Source organism: Leptonychotes weddellii, chromosome 15 (genome assembly GCF_054177405.1).
Source record: "Leptonychotes weddellii isolate Sample4059 chromosome 15, ASM5417740v2, whole genome shotgun sequence".
Taxonomy (NCBI): Eukaryota; Metazoa; Chordata; class Mammalia; order Carnivora; family Phocidae; genus Leptonychotes; species Leptonychotes weddellii.
Window position 1 is genome coordinate 50,470,949 of NC_138383.1, and position 12,276 is coordinate 50,483,224.

The 12,276-nt window shown below is 58.8% G+C and overlaps 1 long non-coding RNA gene across 4 annotated transcripts; it reads left to right on the forward strand.

Annotated features, from left to right (window-relative positions):
• The first annotated feature begins 2,549 nt into the window (after window positions 1-2,549).
• Window positions 2,550-10,737, forward strand: LOC145717444 (uncharacterized). Of its 4 annotated transcripts, none has more exons than XR_014140663.1 (6): window positions 2,550-2,940; window positions 6,473-6,630; window positions 6,814-6,938; window positions 8,145-8,289; window positions 9,121-9,203; window positions 10,258-10,737. It is a non-coding gene; the product is annotated as an uncharacterized LOC145717444 (long non-coding RNA). The 4 variants fall into 4 exon arrangements; XR_014140665.1 differs by lacking the exon at window positions 2,550-2,940 and adding an exon at window positions 7,367-7,824 and having other exon boundaries at window positions 5,699-6,630; window positions 8,149-8,289; XR_014140664.1 differs by lacking the exon at window positions 2,550-2,940 and adding an exon at window positions 7,367-7,824 and having other exon boundaries at window positions 5,701-6,630.
• Window positions 10,738-12,276: the final 1,539 nt, after the last annotated feature.

A 12,276-nucleotide genomic window follows, 5' to 3' on the forward strand; every position in this document is an offset into this window, starting at 1 on the left:
AAGAAAAAAAGACCCTTAGATGCCCAATGGCACAGATACTGAGGGGAGGTGGCAGATGCAGGGATGGGGGCCCGGGACCCATGATGTGGGAGGACAGGAAGGACAGGGAAATTCCGTGGACAGCGGGAGGGAAACCCGGGCAGGGGAGGGGCTGGGAGCGCACAGAGCGGGTCTGGGAAGGCCGAGGTGCCACGTGCAGGTGAGAAGCGCTTACATCAAAACGACTTTTTTTCTCAAAAGAAAGAAAAAAGCAAGAACCACAGACATTTCCTTCTCCAACTCTGGGTATATGGGTTTCCACTGTGAATAGCATATAAACACTTTTTAGGGAAAAACAGACTCGTGGGTCTGTTTCTTAGCGGATCGAGCCGTGAACACGAGCCTCCACCTTCTCTGTGGCAGGCGCTGTGGCCCGGTCACGGTGCCGCTCACCCAGACAGACGTGCTCAGACCCCCCAGCTGCGGGCCGGTCATCGAAGCCATCGCTTCATCCCAACGAGCATACGGAGATTATGCATAAATCGAGGGTGGGCAGATGAACGAAACCACAGATGCCTGAGATAGTGTGGATTTCCTGGTCGGGGTTAGGGAACGGTGGGGGGCGGCCAGCGGGAAGGGGGAGACCCAGCCTCTGTGATACCCCTACTGTGCACTGGGACTCTGCTGGGCGCTTCTCTCAGCCTCGGCATGTAATTGCCTCAACAACCGGGGGCCGAGGGCATGCTAGTCTCCCAGAGCAGTGGAGACCGAGGCCCAAAGTCAAAGCTGTTAACAAGTCGGGGAATGAGGGTTTGGAATTCGTCTGGATGGGACCTTCGCCAACGAGCTTCTGGCTTCGTAAGGTTCAGCTGCTCCCGCCATGGGCTTCAGCTGACACTCATACTTGGGGTGGATGAGACCTCCGGAAGGGTGGGCGTGAGAACATGAGGGAGGGATAGGGAACGAGGGTGGAGGGGAGGAGGCAGGACCCCAGGGAGGCCAGTGTCAGGGTCCAGGGAGGAGGAGGGATGTATGCAAGGGAGGCTGAGGGTGGAGGCTGAGAGGCGGAAGGGAGGCAGGCCAGGAAAGGGTGAGAGGGAGGAGCTAGCGAGCAAGAGGGGACAGAGGATGCAGGATGCCAGGATGCGGCAGAGCTCAGCCTCCCCATGACCCTGGGGACCGTGGAGTCCTCAGACAGCTGGTGAGGAAGGTGGGACGCACCGTGCAGACACCCGGGGTGGAGACTGCATCGGAGCTTCTGCCCGAGGGGCTTCCATGAGGATGCAAACCAGGATTCTGTGCATGATGTCTTTATGTGCAAGTTATTTTTGCTGTTAACCCACGTGGCTGTGCCTGGTAATTACAGGGTAAAAGGATTTAAGAAAGATGTAATTTCTCCCCATCAGCACCTGACTGTTCTGCGTCTCCCACCTCGTGCTGGCAGCCAGGCTCTCTGCCTTCACGGGTCCCACTTTGATTTCAGTCACGTAGCAAAGGAATTTGAAACACTTTCAAAGTGATTAGAGAGAGGAGGCGATTGCAAGTTTGGGTCCAATGCAATAATTACATTAACTGTTTGTGGCCATCAGGGTCTCAGGAGGGAAGTCCCCGTGGTTGCTGGGGCGGGGGGGCAGGGGCTGGAAGAGCAGCAGGGGCAGAGGTGGCCATGACACTGCACGTGCAGGTGCAGATGCAAATGCAGGTGCAGGTGCAGGGGGTGGGTGCAGGTGCAGGTGCAGGTGCAGGGCGTGGGCCCAGCTGGTTGCCACATTAATTACAATGATGAGGATGATGGATACTGTTTATTGAGGATTTGCCACTTGTCCGGTGTTCTCTTTGACCTTCACTAAAGCCCCATGAGCTGGGCATTATGATCCTTGTAATAAAGAAGCCGAGGTCCAGAGAAGTCAGTCTCTCGTTCTACGTACACACCTACGTCCGCTGCGGGGGATGCAGCTCCAGAGGCTCAGGGTGGGGGGCGGGGGAGGGGCCGTAGAGGTTGAAAGCACCGCCCAGAGGGAAGATGGAGAGAGTGCAGGGAGTGAAGAGCCAGGGGGGCTTGGCAGATTTTTCTCTCTACCCTCCATCTTAGTTTCCAGTCGCTACTGTCACAATTCACTAGAACATAGCGGCCCGGAACAACGCGCACTTGCTATCTGACAGTTCGGAGGTCTGAGATGGGCCGGCAGGACCATGTGGCAGGTGTGGGCTCTGGGGGAGAGCTATCTCCTCGCCTTCTGCAGTCTCTAGAGGCTGCCCGTGCGTCACTCCGACCTCCGCCCACTCTCACGCCTCCTCTCCAACGCACGCTTTCCCGGCGGCGAGCGCCTCGTGTCTGGCGTCTTTTTTGCGATGTGAGCAGGCTGAGATTTCCCCCCATCACTTCTCTCACCGGTTCTCTCCTCGATTTCTCTCTTGGATCTTGCGTTTTCCTATGAGCAGCCAGAGGATACCAGGCCACGCCTCCAGCGCTGGGCCTGCAATCTCAGCTAAACATGCAAGCTCGTTGCTCACAGCTCTGTCAGCACAGGACGGTAGGACTCCCGTCGGCTGCGCTATCTGCCATCATAGAACAGAGACCCCCTTTCCTGCAGTCCCTCATTTCCCGAGCAGTTCCCAAAGCCACCTCTGTGGTTTTGGGTATCTGTAACAGCAACACCTGCTTCCAGGAGCAAAATCTGTGCCAGATAGCGCGCGCGGTTGGAGAGACCCCGCCGGCGGGAGACCGTACTGGGAGGTTCCATGGTTGTGGGGCCGGCTGGGCAGGGCCGGAAGCTGCAGGGCAGGCCCCGGGGAGGGCAGGGGGCTGGCCGGCCCGAGCACTCTGCTCTGTGCTGGTGGAAGGCTCGGCCTGTGGTGAAGGCTCTCACCCGAGAGAACCAGGCCCCTCGGATTATCTAGCCAACCGAATGTGGGCCTCAGTCGCGTCCGCACACCTTCAGCCCCCTAGGCACCCCCTCGGTGAGTATTTGGATCACTCGGGATTGAGGCCTAGCCAAGCTGACCCGTAAACCTCACCGGCATCCCCCTCCTCCCCTTCTCATCCATGAGCCGGTGAGGCCCCTGAGTGTGGGTCAGAAGGTGTGGCCGGGGCACGAGAGAGGTCAGAGGGCAGGAACGGTCTGCGTCACGGGGGCATCTGGCGATATTCCCATTGGTGTTGGTTCACTGCCGACCCTTCCTCTCCTGGGTGCCATCGACCTCCGTGGGCTATGACTGCATGACAAACGGCGCCAACGCTCAGTGGCCTAAACCCAGCGTCAGGGTCTGCAGGTGCGGGTGGGTCTGCTCATCGAGACCGTGCTTGGTTGGTGGGTCAGCTGCAGGCTGTGGGTTTGGTTCAAGGCTCCCCCATAGCCATCCTGGAGCCCAGGCCTGGGTTCCGGGGACGCCCGAGCATGTTCTTCCTGCGGTGGGTCACTGGGGGGTCAGGCGTGCAGGCCTAACCAGGCAAATGCCTTTGCTGTCCTGCTCCGGTGGCACACTTGTGGTCAGAGCGAGTCACTGCCCGGCCCGGAGCCGAGGGGCGTGTTGGGGACTGCGCTGAGCACGAGGTATGGCCAGGGAGAGAGCGCACCATCCAAGCAAAGGAGTGAGCGACAGGGACCTGTAATTCTGCATGTCTCCACCATCCCAGCTCCGGGGGCTCCCTCACCAGCCCCTCCCTGGCGGGCAGTTACGGCGCTCCCTTGGCCTCTGATTCCCGGTGATGTTCTCCACCGCAGACTGCCTTCTGGGGCTCTGTTGCCCCGCTGGGCAGCCCTCTTGGGGAAGCTCCTCTAAGACCACGCTGAGCTGTTTGCTGCTCGATGGTGCAGCCACAGGCCACCTCAGCCACGTTCTGCCCTTTAGATTTCCAGACGTGAGTCAGATGCCAATCCACCACGTGCCCCAAGTTCCACGGGGCTGCGTAGCACGTGGTCCCGAAGCCCATCCCCAGCACCCCCGTCCCTCTCTTTGGGTCCCCGAGCCTGGCCGGTTCTCCATTTGCGCAAGAAGGATCGATGGCCAAGTTTGGGGTCATCGGCCTTTTTCCCTCCACTCAGAGTCCTTTTTCTCTTTCTGGGTCAAGCTTGCTTCCGGTGCTGCTTGCCTTCCACCGGACGCGGCGTCTGTGTTTGGAGCCGAGCCCAGCCTCTTCCTGGCAGCTCCGTTGTGCTCTGCGGAGCCCGTGTGACTGCCCGTTACCTCCGCCTCCCCGCTCCGCCTCCCTGCGGTTACTCAGGGTGGCTCATTCTCCTGCTGAGGGACCAGGGTCTTGCTCCCCCGAGCCTCAAACCCAGAGGCTCTGGCCACGTGGGCTCCCGAAGATTAGGGCGAAGAGCCCCGGCCGGCGGCGGGGTGCGTGGTTTCCACCGCGTCCCACGGCGCGTTACTTTGGGTAATCGCAGGCGTGAGTGTGAACACTGATTACATCCGCAGGCACCAGGCAAAGGAAACGAAGCGTAACTAGATAACGTTGGGCAAATTTACGGGATTGCTACTTCTGCCAGGCCAGATCTTTACTTGCCTGTGCGTAGAGGAGTGACCTCTGAGCTCAAGTCCGAATTGCCTGTTTTATGCTTCTGTGGATCTAAGCACAATGCAGGAGCGTGTTGGGCTGAAGGAACCCCTGCCGGCCAGCTATCTTGCACCTCTCTGCTGTTCCCCACCATTAAGCCCCTCTGGGTGGTGGCCTGGCGCGGCCCAGCCGGGGACCCTGCATCTTTCCTCTTCCTTCTGTGACGGGAGGGGAGGGGGCTCACGTGGCCCCTGCCCTGCCCGCCCCTGAGTGGGGAAGGGTCACGGCTCAGCAGGCTCTGCTGGCCTCAGCAGGGGACACTGTGCTCACGGCCTCACCTTGCCCAGACCGGCCCCCTCACCCCTCGAGCCCCAGGGGGAGTAATGCGCGCTGAGGCCTCTGCCCCACGGTGGATGTCCTTCCTCTGGGCCTGGCTTTGGGGCTCCGCCGGGGGGGGCCCTGACGCACAGCAGAGGCTCAGCAAATGTCGGCTGGAGACGAGGCGAGGAAAGGGGACGCCTCCTGACCCCTCAGCCCCCAAGGGTCCCGCTCAGGCTTCCAGGCGAGGCTGAAGCACAGACCAGCTGCAGAGATGCTGGACCGATCTGCACGATGCTGGACATGAAGACACTGTGCTTCTCGGGCCGGAGGCCCCGCAGCTTTGTCCAGCTCTTCCAGCGGAGCCGCTGGCCGCTGGCTGCCTCAGTCAGGCATGTGGACCGCTGGATGGAATGTTCTGGCACAGAAGAGTAGAAGTCATCCAGAGGATGGGCCAATTTTTTTTTTTTAAACTGTTTTACTCCCCTGGGAAGTTTATTCCACGGCCGAGGGCTGCGTGCACCTGCCGAGGGGAGCTGGGTCGAGTTTGGGTTCGGGGAAGGCAGGTCCGAGGTAGGAGGTCTGTATGATCAGCCACTTTTATAGAGGGTGACAGAGGCTTGGAGACCTGCCCAGGGCCACACCATCCGGGCGCAGCCCACAGGAGCCTGGCTGGACTTGGGCGGCTTTCAGCCCCATGGTGCTGCTTTCCCAGGCCCTATGCGTTCACTCCGGCTGCACCAGCCCCACTAATCACGTGCGTGGCCACCTGTGCTCACCCGCGTGATCCACGGCCTTCCCCAGGAGCTCCCCAGGGGAGCAGAGGGTGAGCGCCTTCTGCCCCTCCTTCCACCAGCCCCCAGCACGGGGCCTGGTGCAGAGTAAACTGCTTGCTGCCTGCTTCCTGATTGGATGCATGGGCCAGTGAATGAATGATTGTGCTGAGAATCCCCCAGGGAAGCCGGTTAAACTCCAAGATCCAGCCCCCCACCCCGCTCCAAGATTCCAATTCAGGAACTTGGGAGCGGGCACACACATCTGCCTTCGAAGCAAGTGCCCAGGCCATTGGGGTGTCCATTGTGGTGCCCGTGAGTCACAGACTGCCCTCGGAGAGGCCCAGGGACAGGGAAGAGGAGCTTTCTGGTCATTGGGCAGGGGGAAGCATGTCCTTTATTCTGTGGGCAGTGAAGAGCCATGGAAGGTATTGAGCGTGGGGATGAGAAGCCATCCAAAGCTGCTTTGCAGAAATTACTTCCTTGCCCAGCGAGGTCTACCCCCTCCTCTTTTTTTTTTGTCAATGAGACTGATGAACAAGACAGATTCCCAACAAACATCAAGCTGCAGCTCAGAGCTGTGTTTCTGAGAGCGGGCAGGCCATTAGGGGCTCCCTGCCCTTCCAAAATGGCTTGTTAGCGCATTTAAGCCCTTTGTAGGAGGCTCTCCTCCGCTGTAATTGGGCCTTCACTCCGTCGCACTTCCTGGCCACGGAGCTTGTTAGCTGTCAGGCAAGGCTGCGGATTTGGAGGATGGACAGCGAGGCTTATTTTTCATGGGCAACCCCGTGGGACTCCAGCCGTGAGGAACGCGCCCTGTTGCAAGCAGGAAGGAGGAGGGAGTTCAGCGCGGGAACCATGCACACGACGAGATGAGGTGTCAGCGCTGGGGTTTATGCAGGGCTCAGCTCCTTCGGTGGATGTTTCTGGATGTCTGTGTTTAAGGCTGTCGTGCCCGGCTTGGCACCAACCCGCTCACCACAGGGGAACCACGACAGCTCCTTCTAGCCTCACAACTCCTCTCGCTGCATGTGTTTTAGAAGAAGGGTCATTTGAAGGGTCATGCTTCCACCCCACAGGAGGGAAGCATGTGGCCGTCCTAGAATCAGAATCCGTAGAGAAAGCCCATGCTTCCGGGCCCTGGCTCGATGACAGAGGGGGTATCGTGAGGCCCGGGGCCCATCTGGGGCCCCGAGATCCTGGATTTTAGGAGAGTCTCCCCTGTGCTGCTTTTGGCTCCAGGCTCTGCCAGGCTGCTGTGCACCAGGACTCAGGTGCAAAGTGCGCTGGAGGGAACGAGAGGATCTGTCAGGAGAACAGACTTCGTAAGAGGAAGGAGAGAGGACAGGAGGATTCCGAATTCTCAGGTTCGCCGGTGGCCTTGCGGGCTTGAGCTGGGACAGACGGACAAGGCAGGATGGGGGGTGGGGTGGGCACGAAGTCTCAGGGAAGGTGAGGTGGGGGCAGGAGAGTAGGTATTTATAACCAGACCTTGCCCGTGCTCGCTATTCTGGGTTCCCGCGGTACCCGGCCCTACACCCTAGACCTGAACTCTGCCCTTCTCTGCCCCGTTCTGTGCCCCGGGAGGCCGACCCAGATGGGGGACACCAGCCAGGGGGCTCCTTGCTGACTAGGGAACATTGGGTTTGGCCAGCAAGCACCAAGAGAAGATTGGAGGGCATGAGGAGTGAGGATGGGGTGTGGCTTCCTCAGACCCTCCCTGGAAGTTGCTGGATCCTTCCGTGCTCAGTCTGTTGGGCTTCTGTAACCCCATTTCCTCCCTCTGCCCCATTAGGTCTGTGGGTAGTGATGCCTTCCACTGTGGCTGAGCTTTGGCTGCCCCATCGTTCTGGCCCACAGTGCTGGGAGCCTCCCCTCCAGATGGGCCTCTCCCTTCCCATGATCTCAGCTGGATTCTCTGACCGCCTGGGGCCTGACTCACACAGGCTCCCCGTTCCCTGACCCTCATCATCCTGGCTACAGCTCTGTTCCTCTGAAGGGGAGCTGGGTGTGGTCTGCTCTGACCTTGGGGAGATTCTTGGCACAATGAAGGGGTGGGGAGGAGGCTGTGGGAGAAGGGAGATGAGAAGCTTGTGGCGGGGGCTGGAGGGAGAGGCCTCGGGGCCAGCCGTGCAGGGTCTTCGGGGCACTTCCCAAGAGGGGGGCTGTGTACGGCCCCGGCTTTTGGAAGGCCCCCCTGTGATCATTGATGGAGGAAGGCCCAGAGCAAAACCACCTTACTGGAGAGACACGGTTGGTATTTACGATGTCAGAGTGACATTTCTGATAAGAAAATCAGAAACCCGTTGAGGCATTTTGACGTGGGAAACATTTCCCTCAAGGCACGATATAGGCAATTAAGGCTGATATGGGGAAACGGGCAGGTCTGCGAGGTGGGAGGTGGCTGGCAGGTGCCTTGGGTGGGTGGGGGGCCCTGGGGAGCGTGCCTTCCTGAGCTGGGGGACAATTCTGGGAGGCTCGCCCATGGAGGCCGAAGGAATCTAAGATCCTGGAAGTTCTGGGGCCAGGGGGGTGGAAGGTGCATCCCCTGTGAGGCATGACTCTCTCTGCAGGCAGGAGGAGAAGGAGGAGGAATGAAGAGACCTGCTTCTTTCCCTCGTCCCGCCTGCCGGGCACTGGGGCACCACCATGGGAGGACACCCCTCCAGGACCCTGCCAGCAGGGGAAGCCGGCTTGGACCGCCGACTCTAAAGCAAGGTGCTGCAACCTTCAGCATTTTTCTGACGGACACCACATTCAGGAGGGAGGCTTGCTGGGCTCCCAGCTTAAGTGTTGCAAAAATCTCTTGTGTTACCAAGTTACCAAATACTTGCTTGTTAGCTTCCCGGGCGCCCGGGCTGGGAATCCGCTGCTCGGGGTTGATGACAGGGGTCCCAGGCGGCTGAAGCTTTCTTTATAGAATGAGCTCCGTCGTAGCCAAGTTGGTGGCACAGGGAGTTTCTGCAAAGGGAACCCGGACTCCCCGTTATCTCGTTAGTTAGTCGGAGATGCGTAATCATGAGGATTTAACAGATGTTTCTCCGTGCGGACACACGGAGAGAGGGTAACAATGTGACGAGCAGGGGGCGCGGGCAGATGTCCCACGGACTGTCCCCCGGGGGGGTGGCTGGTTTCTGCCAGGGTGGGGCAGGTAGGGAGACGGCCTCTCTGCTTCTCTCCTACTCCGGATGCACTGCAGACCAGGGGCCCTTCTGGGCTGTGGGACGCGCCTCGGCGTTGGAGACCGGAGGGGGCATTTCAGGAGGGATGGGGCAGGACCCTTTATGCTGGCGGATTCCCGATTTCCGGACGGTGGGCTCCTTTCTCACGGGCACCCTCGCCGAGTCCCTGCTGAGAAAAGCCTTCACAGCACAACTCACAGCAAATCTGCTCAGAGATGCAGGAATAACCTTCCCAGTATTGTCATTAAGTCACATCACATCCTTTTTCTCTAATAATGCGACACACAATTTTTGAGTGACTATTATATTGTACAAGTGCTGTGGATGGAATGGAGAGCAGTAAAGACATGCCCCCCTTCCCCTCCAGGATTTACGTTCTGGAGACGCAGAAGGAAAACACGAAGAGATAGAGACTAGAATGGCAAGTAACACGTGCAATGAAGAAAGTAGGTAAGCATGACAGGAACTGTTGCCATTATGGAGGCAGCCAGGGTGGCCTCCCTGAGGAGGTGACATTTGAGCAGGGACCATGAAGTAAGCAGGACAGAGGGGACAGCAGGGACAGAGAGAGCAAGGACAGAGGGAGCAGGGACAGAGGGAGCAGGGACAGGGAGACAGCAGGGACAGAGGGGACAGCAGGGCCGGGGGACAACAGGGACAGAGGGAGCAGGGACGGGGACAGCAGGGACAGAGGGGGACAGCAGGGATGGGGGACAGCAGGGACAGAGAGGGACAGCAGGGATGGGGACAGTAGGGACAGAGGAAGCAGGGACAGAGGGAGCAGGGACAGGGGGACAGCAGGGACAGCAGGGACAGAGGAAGCAGGGACAGAGGGGGACAGCAGGGACGGGGACAGCAGGGACAGAAGGAGCAGGGACAGGGGGACAGCAGGGACAGAGGGAGCAGGGACAGGGAGACAGCAGGGACAGAGGGGGACAGCAGGGATGGGGACAGCAGGGACAGGGGCAGCAGGGACGGGGGACAGCAGGGACGGGGGACATCAGGGACGGGGGCAGCACGGACAGGGGGACAGCAGGGACCGGGGACAGCAGGAGGGACACCAGCCAGGTCGCCGGTGCACTGTCCGAGGTGTGGGGGAAGGCAGCAGGGCTGGAGTGGAAGTGAGAGGAACAGGAGGCAAACATGTAACCCCTTCCTCCCCTTTGCAGAGGGGCTGAAATCCTGAGTGTTAGCAGGTGGCTGTTCTGGGGACTCCTGGGTCCCCCACTAGCAGGTGGCAGGAGGGCCCCCTTCCTTTCGGGCTGGGGTGCAATACCGCCTCTCACCAGCAGTGGCCACTAGCGGCCCTGAGCCTTCCGAACCCCAGACAGGTGCGTGGGGAGCAGGTTAGATGCAGTCTGGGGGTGCTGAGCCTCAAGGCTGGGGACCCCCAGGGTGATCCACTGCTGGCTTTGATGAGACCGGCCAGGCTGGTGCTCACTCTGCCCTCGTCCTGCCGCTGGGGACAGTGCAGGCTCTGTCCCTCATCTTTCTCCTCCTGCAGCCTGAGCCTCAGACCCCCTCCCAGCCCAGTCAAGGCCTTCCTGTGACCTCTGACCTATGAAATCATTTCTTCAGTGGAGTCACCCTTCAAGACAAAAGGGTCTGCCCTCCTGGACAAGCTCCCTTGTGACTTTTCTCAGAGACAGTGGAAAAGACCAGTCCTTCCCACCTGTGCATGGTCCCCTCCAACCCCATCCCAGCCCCCATCTGGCTGGATTCTCACTGCACCCCCGAGAATTGGGTATTACTGTCCTCATGTTACAACAGAAAAAGCGAAGGGTCAGAGAGGCAGAGTGACGTTCCTAAAAAGTATTATCCTGGTTTTTGAGCTCCCGCCTCTCCCCTCCAGACCTTCCCTTCCATGCTCTCCTCAGCAAAGTCAGGCCAGACTCTGCAAACCCTCTTCTCTCCTGGCCAGCTGGTGTCCCCTTGGGTTTTGCCAGCAGGAGGCGCTAGGGGGAATACCAGGAGTGGGATTGGGGAGAAGAACGCCCACCTTCTGGTTTTACCTATTGCTCCTGCAAGTGGCCACACCTGAGAACCCGGTCTCTTGGGACCCCAGCTGCTGCAGGTGTCCACTGCTCCCTAGGCTGGTTCTCCAGGCCCGAGGATCCTCTCCGAAGGATTGGGTGGGTGGGCAGGTTGGGGGTGGGGTCTCCTGTCCTCCCACAGCTGCTGGGAAAGTGCCACAAATTCACTTGTTCTCTTAATTTGTGAAAACTTCCTCCACTTGTCTGTGAAGAGCCGCTCAGAAACATCCTTCTCATTACAATGTTAAATTAAAATTTAGTAGACGAGGCACATAGCAGAATAAACTTTCAATTAAAATGTACACACTCCGGTGGTGGAAGGGGGCTGGAGAGAACTTGCAGACATCTTTGCTGCGAATGTGCTCGAGATTTAATTTTACTATGACATCTCCTTGGAATTACACTGCTAATTGATCACATTGTGTCTGTCTGTTATTTAAACTTTCAATAAAACGGAGATTAATGGAAGGTGTAATCCTCCCGGGCAGAACAAATATTCCCATTGCTCATGTCAGGTACAGAAATGGAAATGCTTGGCTAACAGCTTTTTGCATTCAATCTGCGAACATGAAGTTAATCATGAAAAATGCAGTGATTCTTTAATTGCTTGAATGAAATTTTTTCTGCCTGCCCCATTTCTCACCCAAAATAGCCACCCTTGTTGGAGGTGTGGAGTGAAGCGGCGGGGAGGCAGGGCTGGGCTTCAGGGGCGGGGGCTCTGGGGGAGGGTGGCAGTGGGGTGGCCGGCGTCTGTGTCCGAGGACATGTGGCCGTCAGGTGGGACAGAGCCCAGCTGCTGCAGGAAACCTCCTGCCACTTTGTGATTTTGGCAAGAATGTGTGGTGGGGAAAAGGGCTTGTCTGTGGCTCAGACTCCCGGAGCGGAGCGGGGGCGGGGCGGAGAAGATGCTGGGATCTAGAAGGCCCCAGAGCCCTCGTTCAGGTTGGGGGCAGGACCCAGAGTAGCAAGTACGAGCCCTCCAGCGCCGCCACCACCTCCTAACCCGTGGCCTTGGACAAGTTCCTTCAATTCCCCGTGCTTCAGCTTCCCCTCCCGTGGATGGGCGTGAAGGTCACGATCTCCAAGGGCCGTCGTGGAATGCGCTGTGATGTACGCCAAGCACCCAGAATCGGGGCCGCCGGGCCATCCTGTGTGCTGAGCAAGCTTGGCTACTGTCATTAGTATGCTCTCAGCTGGCGCTTCTGTCTTCTTTATGGTTCCTCTGCCAAGTCCAGGCGCAGTTAAGCACATACCTTGGAGTCGGAAGGTAGGGACTTTATTCCCGCATCTTCCACCAGCTAGCTGTGTGACGTTGTATGCAGTGGACACGGAAGTGCCTGCCTCCCAGGGCTTCTGCAAAGGTGGAGTACAGGTAGAAAGAACCCTGATTTCAGTCCTCGGCATGCAGAAAGCACATAAAAGTCCATCCTTCTGTCCAGGCCCTGCAGGACCCATCCAGCCCCTTTCCCACTAAGGCAGCGCGGATCCAG